At 42.5% G+C, this 14,871-nt stretch overlaps 1 protein-coding gene and 1 pseudogene across 2 annotated transcripts in view; one reads left to right on the forward strand and one right to left on the reverse strand.

The window, feature by feature from the left end:
• The window catches only part of SLC22A23 (solute carrier family 22 member 23), a 176,315-nt gene that overhangs the window by 67,699 nt on the left and 93,745 nt on the right, over positions 1 to 14,871 (forward strand). The gene's annotated exons all lie outside the window — the stretch shown is intronic.
• LOC129085819 (uncharacterized) lies at positions 3,201 to 3,300 on the reverse strand (annotated as a pseudogene).

The raw sequence follows: 14,871 nt of genomic DNA on the forward strand, positions 1-14,871 counted from the left end.
CTTTTCTGGTCTGGAATATTTACCTATGAGAGACCTTCTAGGCTTCTAACACATCAACCAGCAATATTCAGAAGGGTGGCTGCTCTTTCAGCCTGCACCCCAAGTGACAGAGATGAAAAGAGCCCCCCTGCCAACCCTCAGTGGGCAGGTAGTTTGAGCAAGAAGTAAACTTTTGATGTTTTAATCCTCTGAAATTGTTAAGAGTTGTTTGTTACTGCAGTTTGGCACAGCCCATGACTAATCCAGAAACCTACAACAGTTTTCTGCCCTAAGAAAACAGATTGTTTGTAGTTTTTAAAAAATGACTTTACATGAAAGAATGTTTGTGTTGACTTTGGGTGTATAGAGTTTTATAGAGAGTAAATAAGAAGTTGCAAAAGTAGAGTCCAGTACCATAGGACTTTGTACCTATTTGATTGTACATATTGATAAATCTACCAACATGGCCGGTTTTATGATAATATCAAGAAATGTTTGTTTCATTGGTAGGCCATTGTTAGGGGACTCAAATGTATATAAATACTACTAGCTGATACATCTAAATTAGTCCCTTGAATAGTCTTCTTATCAACGCCTTATGATTATGGTTTGAGATAGTTCTTTGTAAGAAGACTTTTTACTAACATCTTAACCAACTATATTACAGGATAGCTTATATGTGTAGGTATTGTATTAAAAAATATCATTCCTACTTGCCCAAACTGATTCCTCTGCATTTGCAACTTCAATGTAAACATTTCCAAGACCTGCTTAACTTGTTGAGTTTGGGCGAACCATTCACCCCATTGGCCTGGTAGTGTCAGCATGTTGTTCACATATCAGGCTGCTGTTTCAGAACCTGTTTCCTATTAACTGTGTCTTGAACAGTTACTATTTAGGATTTCTTCACCTTTTACCCTCTCTCCCCCTTATCCCTCATTATGTTCTTTATATTTTTCTCTTTTGCTTACACGCAGGCCTTCCCTCCCTTCTCTCTCTATCTCTCTCCCTCCTCCCGCCCCGCCCACCGCCAAAGATTTAAATTGATCCTGTTCTAAAATCCCTGACACTAGGGGAAATGTCTACACATTATTCATTATCCCTAATGGAAAAAACTGCAGGAACCCTTTGAAATGCTTCTCTGGGAACTAAGGGAGGCTTGTTGGCTAGTTGTCATTAATCCAGGCCTACCTGGCTGCGTGACTTCAATATGAGTTGCATAAATTTCTGTCTTAAGCACAGACTCCAGGGCTTTTTCAGCGGTGTTCAAGGTGATATGAAGCAGGGAGAGTTAGTGGGAGAAAATATGATATTGGGAGAAGGAAAAAAATGGCAGGATTCCAGTCCCCACAAGATATGTTTGCCTTTCCCTTTTACATAAGCTAAAATTGTTCAAACCAAGTGGAAATGCTGTCTATCCTCCCCTCTTCTACCCCAGGCTCTGTAAGCGTATAATACCTTGGATTTGCTACATGGTGTCCTGTAGCTCATTGGCAGTGACCCATGGCATGAGATAAAAATTTCATCTTTGACAATGAGAAGCACACCCTGAACTTTCTCAGGGAGTATTTGGTGATTTTTTTTTTATGTTTATAAATTATCCTTCAAAAGGTGGGTCTTTTCCAAGTGTTTCTCATCTAGTAAATTATAAGACTTTTGCCAAAGAGAAAGCATATTTGAGGGAGAAGATGCGTAAGCCCCTTTGGTAGAGGAGAAGTATGTTTTAAATTTCTGCTCCAGTTTACACTCAGCAATATGGCATGTGTCTCACAGACAGGCCAGGTAGAGGAGAGACTCTCCAGGAAGCTCTGTAAGGGACACAGACTTCCAACACTGAGAATCCAGGCAGAATATTGGCAGGCCAGCAGGGAGAGCAGAGCAGGCTGCCCTGTGAAGGCGGGCTTTGCTTCAGCTGCAGCTCAGTGCCTAGACCACAGTCCAACTCATCCTTCGTGTTCAAATCTGATGCTAGGAAAGGTGCAAAGACATAGCTAAGGCTAGACAGATGGTGTCTGAACCAGAGTTAGAACTCAAACCTTCTGAATAGCGGTCTGATGTCCCCTCAAATAATAAAAGGAGCTCATAGTTGTCTGGGAGCATACAAAAAGAAAAATGATGGCTTTTTGAGGGAAATTCATGCCTGTTTTCTGAGTAGTAATAACAGTGCAAAAATTTTGTTTAACTTCTCCTCGAGTCTTGCAGGAGTGAGTTCCAATACATGGGCTGGGCGAACTATCCAAGTTCTCCCTGCCTGCGTTTGATGGACTTTGGTCATGTTGACCTCTGGCCTCCCAGCACACCCACCTGACAAATGGAGGGCCAGCAAGAGGGGCAAAGTACTCTAGGTTAGCTGAGCAAGAAGGACAAAGCTTCCCGGGCTTCCGGCAATACTGAATGTTAAAGGAAGACTTGAGGATACATAGGAATTAGTCACAAGTAGGTTAGCTATGCACTGTTGTTGCCAGTTTCCACATAAACAGCTTCTGTAACGATGTCACCCAACCCTTCACACACCTCAGGAAACATCCTTACGTGCGTGTCCTGGGCTGGGGTGGGGTGGAGCCACTCACAGGAGTTGCCTCACAGCAGTTTCCTCAGCCAGGGAAAAATTTGTATGTCCTGTTCCTGCAGTGGACTTGGGCTCAAGGAGGAGATGAGTCTCCCAAGGTGAAGCATAAATACCTCTTGTCAGGGTCACTGCCCTGGTGTCATTAGCACCTAACTGGGAGTGTGTCAGTAGTCTCCTAACTAGTTGCCTGGCCCCAGCCCCTCCCTTTCCCAGTACTACTCTTGGGGCCTCTGTGGAGTATGGCAGAGATCACTCTGGAAATACTGCCTAACGGTGCTTGCCGCCATGCACATTGAAAAGCCCGGTCCTACCCCTTGGTTCCACTGTGGCTGCACTGGCAAGCAGCTCTAAAGCCAGGAGAGGTGCTGTCTGTCTTCCAGACTGGACAGAGAAGACCACCTGTGCTCAGTCTCCACACTGTTCCACCAAGAGAGTTAGAGGCACCGGGGAGGCGAGATCTGAGCAGCAGCAGGCTCTTCCATGTTATTCCCCATTGTCCTCTTCCCTGTGTTCCTTCCTCTCAATTATCTGTACCTACACCCAACCCTTCCTTCCTTCTGAAATGCCCTTATTCCTCTGGCCACCATTTGCATTTCCAAATTTTACCAGTTTCTCATTGGACCAACTCAGGAGGCCCTTTTTTTTCTTTTTTAATAATATAGAACGCTTCACAAATTTGTGTGTCATCCTTGCACAGGGGCCATGCTAATCTCTGTACACATCCAGTTTTAGCACGTATGCTGCCCAGGCAATCCTAACGGGCCCTTTGCCTTTACAGATTGTCCCATCTCCTGAAGCTAGGGGGCCCATGTCACTCTAGTGAACCCCTGCCAGACTTTACTTTTGCCTTTCTTATCTGTGTCATGTCTCTTTCCAGCTAGACTCCAAGGTTAACATTTGTCCCATTGTTTTTGTTTTTTTAAATGACCCAACGCAGTATTTGTACATTGAGCTATAACTAAATACACTGAACGGTATTCAACAGACTCTAAAATATTTGTAATATAGATGAATGAATTAGGGATTGGTATGGAGTGGTTGTAATTGGAAGTTTAAGAGAAGGCGAGAAGACAAGAAGGACCTGAGTTTGTAAGATGAGAGTGTCCCCGTGGAAATAAGGGCTGGAGATGGAGGTATTTAGTGGTAAGGAGATAAGAAGGCACGTTCCATAGTGAGAGAGATGCATAGTGACCTAAATGGGAGCTACGTGATACAAGTAGAGGGAGGTGGAAGCAATAGTGGGAGGTGGCAGGGCTGCTGGGACTCTGACCTGGCTCAGGAAGGTTGGCTTAAAAGGAGAGCAATGGGAGGATTCACTTCGCACCAAGACTTGGTGTTGGCTTCATTTGCCCACAGGACAGCAGTGGTTAAATGAATTGCTCAAATGATACAGTGAAATGGGGAGGGAGGAGGAAGCGACTGAGTGTCCAGTCTAGGCTTCTCACTAGTGGATGCCACTCTGAAATTATTGCACAACAGACATCTGTATTCTGAAGCCAGCATTAGTATTTACTGCTCTGCTCTTACCAGCACAATTGCTTAATAAAATCTGCAGGACCTTCAGTACCCCAAATGCAAGGTGTTTTTCCAAAGAAATATATATGGCTATAAAATATTCAGAGATGAAATATAGAAGAAGCTTCCTAATGCCTGCTAGAAATAGAACTGAAATACACATAGCACTAAATGAACTTATTTCTATTAAAATTCCTAGTTTACCAACTGCTTAAAAGGCAAATTTAAGTCAACAGAATATTCATGTGTTGTCCTCTAAGGGGGATATTTCAATAAGAATAAAGACAGTTGATACACATTTAAATCTGGATCTCTTCTTTTCTGCCCCATTAAACCAGAAATTGGTCTTTGCCAGTAGTAACATAGTATGTGTGTACAAGAGAAGATAATTAACTGGAAGGGGGCCAATTGCAGAATTGGTAATCCTGTCAAACTTAATATCAGCTGTGTATATTCAATACAGATACACACATTAGAGGCTTTACGTCCCCTCCCTGGAGAGAAACTCTGTACAAAGAGCGATAAGTTACATCTGCTAGAAATAGGTTGCACAGTAGGACTTAGCAGTTTATCCCTGGAACTGCCATCTCAGCCCACAGTCATGGCCTTGGCACTAGCGCACTGGCCCATGTTGATCCCTGGGCAAGAGAGATTACAGTAGTGCCCTGCCACCCTGGAAAGTGAATGGTTTGCTGGACGCATAACTGTACTGAGTATGTGGAAAAGCAGTTACCTTCCTGAGGATCAGTAGCCGATATTCTGTCTCAAAACACAGAGTTAATCAGACTCAACCACAGTTGTATAAGCAATATTTTGAAAGGGGGTGGTTTGTTTTGAAGCTGGGAGTACTGAAAATGCTAAATGATTAATAACAGTGGATAAAGCAACTACCATCTAAGTCCTTTTCTCTTGAGCTTTCTTTTAGTTTTTCTCTGCATTGTTTTTCTTGTAGCCTGTCATTTAAAATCTCACTTCTTGTAGCTATTGAGATGATTTTTTTTATTAAACATACTTTTTTGTGTGAAATAAAGAGTGTATTTGAATTGTTTAATGATTAAAATGTGTTTTATACTCTCTTATATTGCAGTGTCTGGAACAGAAATCAGAAATTTAATTAAAGCCATAAAACATAGAAAGATACTATAACAAAAATTATTTCTAACCCTTAAAAAATCACTGTGTAATACATTTTAACCAGTCTGCGGTGGTCTGTTTACCAAAAATACATAAATAAAGCCAGGGATTTTTGCATATACTCTATTATTACTAAAATTAGTAGTTTAGGAATAAATTCAGAGCACCTACTTAATAAAAATTTATATCAACAACACATTTATACATGGCTAACTAACCCCTCCCAATGGATTTTGAAAATTTAACTCTTGGAAGACAACCGTCCATCTTTAAGGAAATTCTTCTTATTTGCTATATCTTTGTGATCCTGAGTATATTAAGTCCTCTTTCAGCTTAGGATTTGCATTTATAAAACACGGGAAACAAACATACCTGCATAGTAATATGGTTGATCTGAGTTTCAGTGGTATAACACATGTGTAGCATTAAGCAAACTTTCTAGCACATCTCAAGTGCTCAATGAATTTGTATTAGTAATTGCAATGTAGTAACACAAATACAATTAATTTGTTATGTGTATTAATCAGAGTTACAGATGCTGGTCGCTGTAACACAAGCCCCCAAATCCCAGGAGCTCATTGATTCATGCATTGGTCTGTTGATGGCAAGTGTCCCTGGATAGGTCTATATCAGGTAATGATGACTCAGTGATTCAGAAATTTCCAATCATTTGATATTGTCATCTTTATAATCTGGCCTCCACTGTCACTGCAAAAAGGGAAGAGATGTAAATGATAGAACAGGAATTTTGATAACCAGGACTCAATGTAGCACACTTCCCTCTGTATTCCATCGGCTAACAGTCGAATGGGACCCAAATGAACTGCAGATGAGCTGGTAAATGTCTTCTTTCTTTATGTCCAAGAAGAAATGGGATGGTTGAACACCTTATCATTCCTTGTTGCACTCTTTGTTCCAGTTATTATTGCTGTGCAACAAATTACTCTAAATTTACTTACATAAAACAACAACCAATTTCTTTTTTTAGATTGAATTTATTGGGCCAACATTGGTTAATAAAATTATGTTGGTTTCAGGTGTACAACCCCTCTGGTCATGTATCCTATTGATTGACTTCATGTTGAGACTCTTGCAGCTATTTCTCAATTTTTCACCCTCTTCCAGGGCTCTGGCCCGTCAAACCATCTCTCTGTTCTGCCCCCAGATAAATCTTATCAATTCATTACCTTTTCCACCATCACTTTTTTGCTCGTATGCTGCCCATTGCTTGTAACTCTTGCTTTTCATTTCATCATAGTTAGATTTTACCCAGTTTCACCAGGGTACATCCTTTATTCCAGCCAGCCTTCTCTTGGTCCTCTCAACTTGCCATGGTTATTGCCAGGTACACCTCTATGCCTGTATTGCTGCTGCCATGGGGAGTGGCTATTTGGAACTTACCTCTGAGATCTCTCTCAATGTCATGTGTTCCCTAAGACCTATCATCATAATTTTAGACTGTGCTGACCTCCCGCTCCTGAATGGTTATTTTCCTCCATCCATCTACATCTGAATGCTTACCATGTGCAAAGCGTGAGGCCATGGAGGTGACCCAGAGACGCACAGGACATGAACCTCTCCACTCAGCTTAGAGTCTAGGACAGGCATTAAAACATGCACAAAAATAATTCTGTTTGGTAGAATATAATAAATACTAGATTCTTATTTACTTTAATTTTTTTAAATCCTTGCCTGTGGATATGCTTATTAATTTCAGAGAGCGAGGAAGGGAGAAAGGGGTGGGAAAGGAGAAAGAGAAAGAGAGAGAGAGAGAGAGAAAGAGAGAGAGAAACATCAGTTGGTTGCCTCCCACATGCACCCTGACCAGGGATCAAACCTGCAGCCTTCTGGTGTACAGGATGACATTCCAACCAATTGAGAAACCCTGCCAGGGCAATACTATATTTTTTAAAATGTAAGTTAACTTGGGCCTGTTTATACTAGTGAGGATTTATCTGTGTCCAGAGAGAGACAGTATGGTGTACCGGCTAAGAACTCAGATTCTGAAGACAGAGGATATGTTGCCAACAAGTAGCTGTGTGGATCGAGGAAGTACTTAAGCTTTTTGTGCTCAACTTCATCTGTAAAGACGGAGATAATGAAATTGCCTACTCGCCAGGGTTGCTATGAGAATTAAATGTGCTGACATGGGTAGCGGTAGGTGAGTGCCTAGCGTATAGTAGGTACTAGGGACGTGTTAGCTGCTGTTGCTTCTACTGCCATCACTATCATCACCACCGTCACCATCACCACCACCACCGCTACCGTCACCGCCATCATCTCCACTGTTGTCTCCTGCACTTGACTGCAAGTTTCTGAAGGACAGAGATCACAAGGTTAATATCTCCCTAGGCATTGCAGTGTTTGAATGGAACAATAGGTAACCTGATACCTGTCCTCTCCCACACCTTTGCTTCAGGATCAGTAGAGCAAGCACCTCCATCTCTCCCCCAGGATCGCCTATGCTGGCACAGTGTCCTCAAATTAATTAGCTGAGGATGGCTGTGTCAGGAGTCCCCAGGATCACCCCCAGGACCAATCATTTGCTGGAAGACTCATAGGAATCAACATCTCAGCACCTAGTTTGCTGTGATTTATTACCACAGAAGGGCACAGGGCAACATCAACAAAGGGAAAAAGCTCAATGGGCCAAAGTCCTGGAGGAAACCAGGCTCAGGTTTTCCAGAGTCCTTTCCCAGTGGAGTCTCACAGGATACGCTTCATTCCCCCAGCAGTGAGTCGTGACAACACGTGTAAAATGCTGTCCACCAGGGAAGCTCATTAGAGACTCAGTGCCCTGCGTTTTTACTGGAAGCTGGTATCATGGGCATCGGCTGCCTAGCACGCACCAAACTTCATGTTCTCCGGAGGAAAGCAGATGCTCAGCATAAACCACATCAGCTATGCAAACTGAATAGGCACAGAGAGCCACTCTTGTCAGTTAGGGGATAGTGGGATGACTCCTGAAATCCACGTTCTGGAGGCCAGCCAGGGCCAGCCTTGCATGGAGGCCTCTCTAAGAAGGGCAGTCTCAGGTCTGCTGTGCTGACGCCTTTCTGCACGACGGCACAGGCTGACGCTACATGTTAAACAGCTTTTAACTAATTGGAATTGTATAAGAAAAAGAGAAATCCCATTCTTTTTAGCATATTTAACCACTCTATAAATATTTGGTGATAAAATAATTGGAAAAAGAGAGTTGAGGCCAAATTTTGGGAGGAAAAACAAATCAGAATTTGAAAGAGAGTTTCAGCCTAAAATCTCCCTTAATTCCTGCATTCAAAGGCTCACATCTAACTCCTGTGTTGTGCTTCCAGCTCTCTGACTGACACAAATGGTCAAGCTGAGAACTTGGAGTGTGTCCTGAGCACCTTGTACACTGAGGATGGGAGCCTCAAAGGATCATGGCTCACCAGGTGACAGCCAGAGGGTGGTCTCTGGCCTTTGTTTGGACTCCACACTCCAAGAAAAAATAAAGCTCAAGAATAAGAAACCTCTCTCTGGCCTTCCCCTCCTGTCCAGCCCTGTTCACATTACATACTCTTAGCATCTGCTCCCGTCCTTCTCTGAACTTATCAGGACTCCCTAGACAGCTATTAAGAGGCAGCTGCAAGCTGAGATGTCAGTGCTTCTTGCCATCCTTATTCTGCATTTTAAAATTCCTGTTTCCTGTTGCCTCTTACTGTATGTGCACCCTACTTTGAAACACCAGAGGGACGTGGTTGACTGGTGTGCTGTGTTTCCTCTCTGACTGAGGAGGAAGTTCGTTTGTGCCAGACTTCTGTGACCTTGCCGTTTCATACTTCAAGATCCATCTGTTTATGCCTTCTTCCAGGTATTCATGCCCTAAGGCAGAGCTCAGACTGTGGACAAGGTGTCCCATGTTACAAATCCTAGCATTGACACTTTTAGCTCTTTGAATGTAGACTGGGAACTATTCCTGAAAATAGGGACAATATAGTGCCTACCTAGGTACTAGGCAGACCCTATCTTAAGATAGTTGTGGACTTAAAGAAGACAGCAAATTTCATTGGTTCTAAAATACATTCCCCCACCCACACACACACATTTACATTTGTGAAATCAGGACATATCTTACAGTCAAGGCAGTGTCAAAGGTGAAATGACAGCTTTTTCTCTCTTGGCACATTCAATAATGGTATATCTTAAAATTGATGGCATCAAAGGTTAGCTGAAATGCTGTAAAAAGTATGCAGCACTTAATACAATGCCTAGCAGGAAACAAATGCTCTTGAAGGTTAGTTTTTATTGTCATTGTCAGTGTCATAATCATCAGCAAACACGACATCCTTCCCGGAAGGAGATCAGTTAACATTCATTTAGTGTTTTCTCTATTTAGTTATCTAATTCTTAGAATACATAAGACAGAGATTCTCATCCCCATTTTACAGATGAGGAAAGTGAGGCTCAGGAAGTCAGGGCAACTTACTTTCCCTCACAGAGCTAGTAAGGGCCAAACCTGAGAGTCTAACCCAAGAGTCTATAAGCTACAGCTGCTGGCCCAAATTGGCCAGTTGCTTTTTTTAAATGTGAGTTATGGGTGGTTTTTACATTTCTTAAGAGTTGTAAAACATCAAGAGAAGGTTAATATTTTGTGACAAGTGAAAATTGTAAGAAATTTAAGTTTCAATGTCCATATGTAAAGGTTTGTTGGAACACAGCTCTGCTTGGATGTTGTATGGAGTCTCTGGTGGCTTTTGCACTACAGTGGCTGAGTCAGATCATTGCAGCGGAAGCCACATGGCCCTTACCACCTAAGTATTTGCCATGCAGCTTTTTATAGGAAAAGTTTGACAGCTCCTGGTCTTGCTTTGGGCACTCGGACATGTCTTCTTTTGAGGAAACAGGGTACCTTATTCATCTTTTTACCTTCCACACTTGATAGGCACTGAATAGGTGTTTACTGAGTTGAATTTCTGTTATTGCTCGTAAGTCTAAAAGTAGAGCTCAAGTTGTGCTGGCATCGTGGAACCAGATAAACAGCAAAATAAAATGATCATATGCTCAAGGAGAGAGAAACTACTTACAGACTCTCCAAGACACTTTTTCACATAAGTTCATATTTGTGTTGCAATATCTCTTAGAGAGTAAATAAAATAGATTGATTTCCTAGGAGCAAGACTTTGTTTTCTGGGAGCATCTGAATGACCAAATGAGTCTCAGGTAGAAGATATTTTCAGGAAATTGAAATTGGTTTCCTGCTTGTCAGCCCCTTGAGAGGTGTGCTGTGCCACTAGGACCAAGTGCAAATGGCAGGGCCTTCAGCTGCCAGGAGACCCTTCAGCAGGTGTTCAGAGAAATGAGTCCATGATGTCTTGGCTTTAAAGGCCCTGTTAGTTTCAAGAGGTCAATCAAGTTATGAAAACTAAACCAGGATCGATATTTCCTCTGCATTAAATGTTTACAAGATAGGCAAGAGAAGGCGCACTCAAGGCCACTGGGGGAACTTGCTCAACTTGGAGTTTGCCCAGCCATTGGGCACGTGGACCCACTCTCAGGTGAGAGGCCATGAGGGGAGCAGGAAGCTCTGCTACCTCAGGCTGCATGGGGAGGTGGGGTGAGACCCCAAGGAGCATCCTGTGGTTGCAGCCGCAGAGTTGGCTGATACTAGAGCAGCTCTGACAAGTTACAGCCCCCTCCCCACACCCACGTGGAGGCAGCTTTCTCTCAACCTCAGGGGTCCCTTGGGGGAGAGCCCTATTATTCACATGTGTGTGGAGAAAGCTTTGTGCAGAGTCAGAACCAAGAGCCAAGGCCACCTGCCCTCAAAAGTCAACATGCACCCTCTGTGTCCCCATGGGCCAGTTCAGGATTCTTCAAAACTTTTTTAAACATTTAAGTTGTTCTATTATATAATTTCCTTTTAAGCCATTCTTCCCCGCCCCCAAAAAACCCACAAACCCAAAGCTTAATTTTATAAAGAATTTTTTTTTGCATTCCTAGCAAATTGATGAATTTTCTTTATGAATTTAGGAGGAAAAAAAATCCCCAATCAAGGCATTTTTTAAAAGGGAAGCATACACCATATGCCATAAAGTGAAGGGCAGTTGCATGCACTATAGTTCAGTCTGTAACAGTAATTCTAATAAAATTGGATCTATTTTCCTATAATTTGTCTTTCTTTTCCCAAAAATGTGTGATGCTCAACAAATATTCATTGTGGTTACAGTGTACTGATTTTTCTTTTTCTTTTTGCTCTTGAGTGTGGAGGTGTGCCTATATGTAAAGGAAATTTTCACAAGAAAAAAGTTATGTTTAAAATATATTAAAAAAACTGTTTCTAATATTGAAGCAATGTTGTTTGAACACATACACATTTTAAGCATGAAGCTTTTCAACAGTCTTTAGGCTGATATACTTGTGTGCACTAGTCTGGGCCTCCTCAAAAATATGGCTTGTAATTGAGAACCTAAACATATGTTTAGTTTATTCCATTATTTCTAAAAAGCAAGTTACACATGCCCTTTTGGAAAACATTTGTGAGGTAGATATTATCTTAAACATAAGGTTGGAGGAAAATTACAGGGAGGTAATGGTGATTTTTAAATGCTAGGGTTATAGTCCTTTTTTTGTTATAATTTTTTGTCATTTTATTTTTAATTAGGGACCCTGCAGGGTGGGACACAAGGATTCACATGGTTTTATCAGTTCCCTTCTGCTTGGAATGGCCCCATCTGTCTTGAGAAGAACGGAGACCGGAGGAATTATCAGCTAAGCTAAATATTTCATAGCAATGTTAGGAAGGAAAAGAGTATATTCATAAAAAATGTAAACTTCACACTAAGTGACAGACATAATTGGGTTAAAAATAGAGCCATCTCTGGGAAAGACCATAGAATTTTAATTAGCTTATCACTCTGAGCAGTTCTGATGTGTCAGCAGGTTGATCCCAGAGGGGAAGCCAAGACTTCTGTGCTGTGTACACACTTTTTTTTTTTCAGTAGGTTTAAGTAAAAATAGGAGCTGGTATGCAGCCTAAACAAGCTGCCCGTGGAGCCTGCCTCAGGACAGCATCCGTCTGGGAACTGAACCTGCTGCCTCCCCTTTGGATTTCCTCTTCCATTTGGCATTTCCGGTGGTTCTTACTCTTTCCTGATTAGTATTATCCTTGTCCCCCCACCCCTTCCACAGCTAATAGTACCCTATTTATTGGAATCTTTTTGCATAATTTAATACATCAGAGGGTTTGTTTTAATTTCCCTGAAATTATACATATTAAATTGCCCATTCTTGACTTTTTTCAGCTTTTAATCGCTCTGACCCACTTTATGTTGAAATTTGGCCAATTTGACAGAAATTAATGTTCTGTTTAAAGCAGTACTTCTGAGTTTTCTGAGTCTTTTTTGGGTCAGAGACCCCTTCCAAGAATTTGGTGAAAACTATGGGTGTTTCCCCTGGAAAAATGCCTATCTAACACACATACACACATGCATGCATACATACATATGCCAAAACATTTTTACATAAAACCACAGGAAATTCATGGCCATTCCTAGAACCCATATATGTAGATCCCAGGTTGAAAATTGCATAGCTCTGGTTGAGCACAAGGGGCAAGAGCCCTGGGCCGGGGGGAGTGGGGGCAGGAGGGACAGCCTGACATGCCGTGCAAATGCTGGGATCACATGGAAGGCACATATGTGAGGAGCTAGAGCAGGAAGCGTATTTCCAAGAGGCATGTGCTTTCAAGCACTTTGCCGTATGCACCAAGGATTCAAATTTTGGTTAAAATCCCTTATTTCCAGAGAAGACATTTTGTCCAAAGTGGTGGGAAGTTGTTGTGTTGCCAGAAAGCCTCCCACCTTCGCTACCCTCCCTCAGTCACCATGACCTTTCTGGAGCCTAGGGATGGGCTATCCACATGCCAGACCTTGGGTTGCTGGTGAAGAGGCAGGAAGCCAGGTGTTTCTGGAAGAGGCTGAGACAGCACAATAGGACTTAGCGTTCAAGAAAACATGACTTAGCTCAGTGAGAAAGGTGCAGCGACCAGAGCCCGGGTTTTGCCCTATTAGCAGAGGGAAAGGTCGTTGCTCATTTGAGTCCTACTCAAGGTCACTGGATACATCGAGCAGGGAGTATCTTTTCCCTTTTCACCTCAATATGACTAATCTTTAAGTGTTAACGAGCAGTCAGGGGTCCTTCAACAGAGCAGCCAATAGAAAACCTCACCGAGGACTTACTCTGTGCTCTTCTACTGCCACCACAAGCTGTGTGACTGGGCAGCCTGACTCGCCTCCCCTAGCCTCAGTTTGCCCATCTGTGAGATGGGAATACTGATGTTTTCCTCTCAGGGTTGTGATGAACCCATGTTGTAAAGCTGTACAGTGAATGCCTGGCTTGTTCTCTAACCCTCCAAGACCTAGGTGTGTCTCCTTCCTGGCCGGGGTGGCCATGGGACTGCACTACCTTCTGAGGGGAAATTGGGAGTAAGATGGCCAGAGAGCTATCTTCAGGCACTGCCAAGGCCAGGTCCTGAGGCAAAGGGGGAGAATGCCCCTGCAGGTGTCATCAGGCCTGGTTCTCTGATGCCTGAGCACTGCTGAATAGAAATAGACATTTTAAGTTCTGACTAAAGAATGTATACCCAACTAACTGCACCAGCATGATCTCTTACCCTGCCTTGAAAGTTTGGTGTCTGAACTATTTTAGAAATGTGCTTTGTGTTTCTGAAGCCTCTGAGAGTGATGCTCTTGCCGCTGAGGCAGCTATGACCTCCAAAAAGCCCAGACAAGCCAAAAGCTCCATGGAAAAGAACCTTTCCTTTGAGCTCCACATGCACTTTCTCCAAAGGTTTGTTAACAAAGACACCTGGTGAGGGAGGGCAGTGATGTTCCATGGAGGGTTCCTGGGACTGGTTGAATGACTGACTGCCTGTTTTTGCGAAAGGAGGATCCTGCTGTCTCCTCGCTGCCTGAGGGCTGGGATCATCCCCTGCCCTTTTCTTCTAGAGGAAATATCTAGGGTAATTGCTGAAACACTGACAAATCTCAATGAAGTTTTAATTTTGAGTAGAGGATGGGGTAGGGTAGAGAGGCCACTTGCTTAAACCAAATTTCACCTACCATTATCAGGATCCCTCCTAACTGAGGTGCATGTGGCTTTGGCTGCAGTTGAGCTCTGATTTAGAAGTTCTCTAAGACTGACATTTAGGACAGCTGTTTTGCTTATGGGAAAGGTCTGAGTGAGATCGGAGTAGCAAATAACTCAGGAAAAGTTAGTTTTTATACGTTATTGATAATAATAAAGTAATAAGTTATTTATTGAGTCAGGAACTGTACTGGACAGTCGACACATATTAACCCATCATGTCACAATACTGTGAATAAAATACAGAATATCACTTACCAGACGGGAATACTGTGGCTTAAAAATTGGACCAAAGTTACCCAGCCTCATTGTGGTAGAGCCATGGTTCGCACCCACGTCTTTCTCACTTGACTCCCAGAGTCCTTCTGCTGTTTCCTTTCTTATTTCCTGGTGCCTTAAACCTCTAATATATGCGTAACTACTGTGACAAGTTAAAGGAGTCAAAGAGAGATTAAGTGAATAAGAGAATAAGAAACCAACATGTTTTTTGGGTTGGCAAATAGTAAGTTGTTTTAAAGATGAAGTTTTCTGGTTTTCATTTTCCTTTTGCCTCTGATGTTCCCAGA

This window comes from Pteronotus mesoamericanus, unplaced genomic scaffold (assembly GCF_021234165.1).
Source record: "Pteronotus mesoamericanus isolate MK-2021 breed Mesoamerican mustached bat unplaced genomic scaffold, CSHL_Meso_final scaffold_31, whole genome shotgun sequence".
NCBI lineage: Eukaryota > Metazoa > Chordata > Mammalia > Chiroptera > Mormoopidae > Pteronotus > Pteronotus mesoamericanus.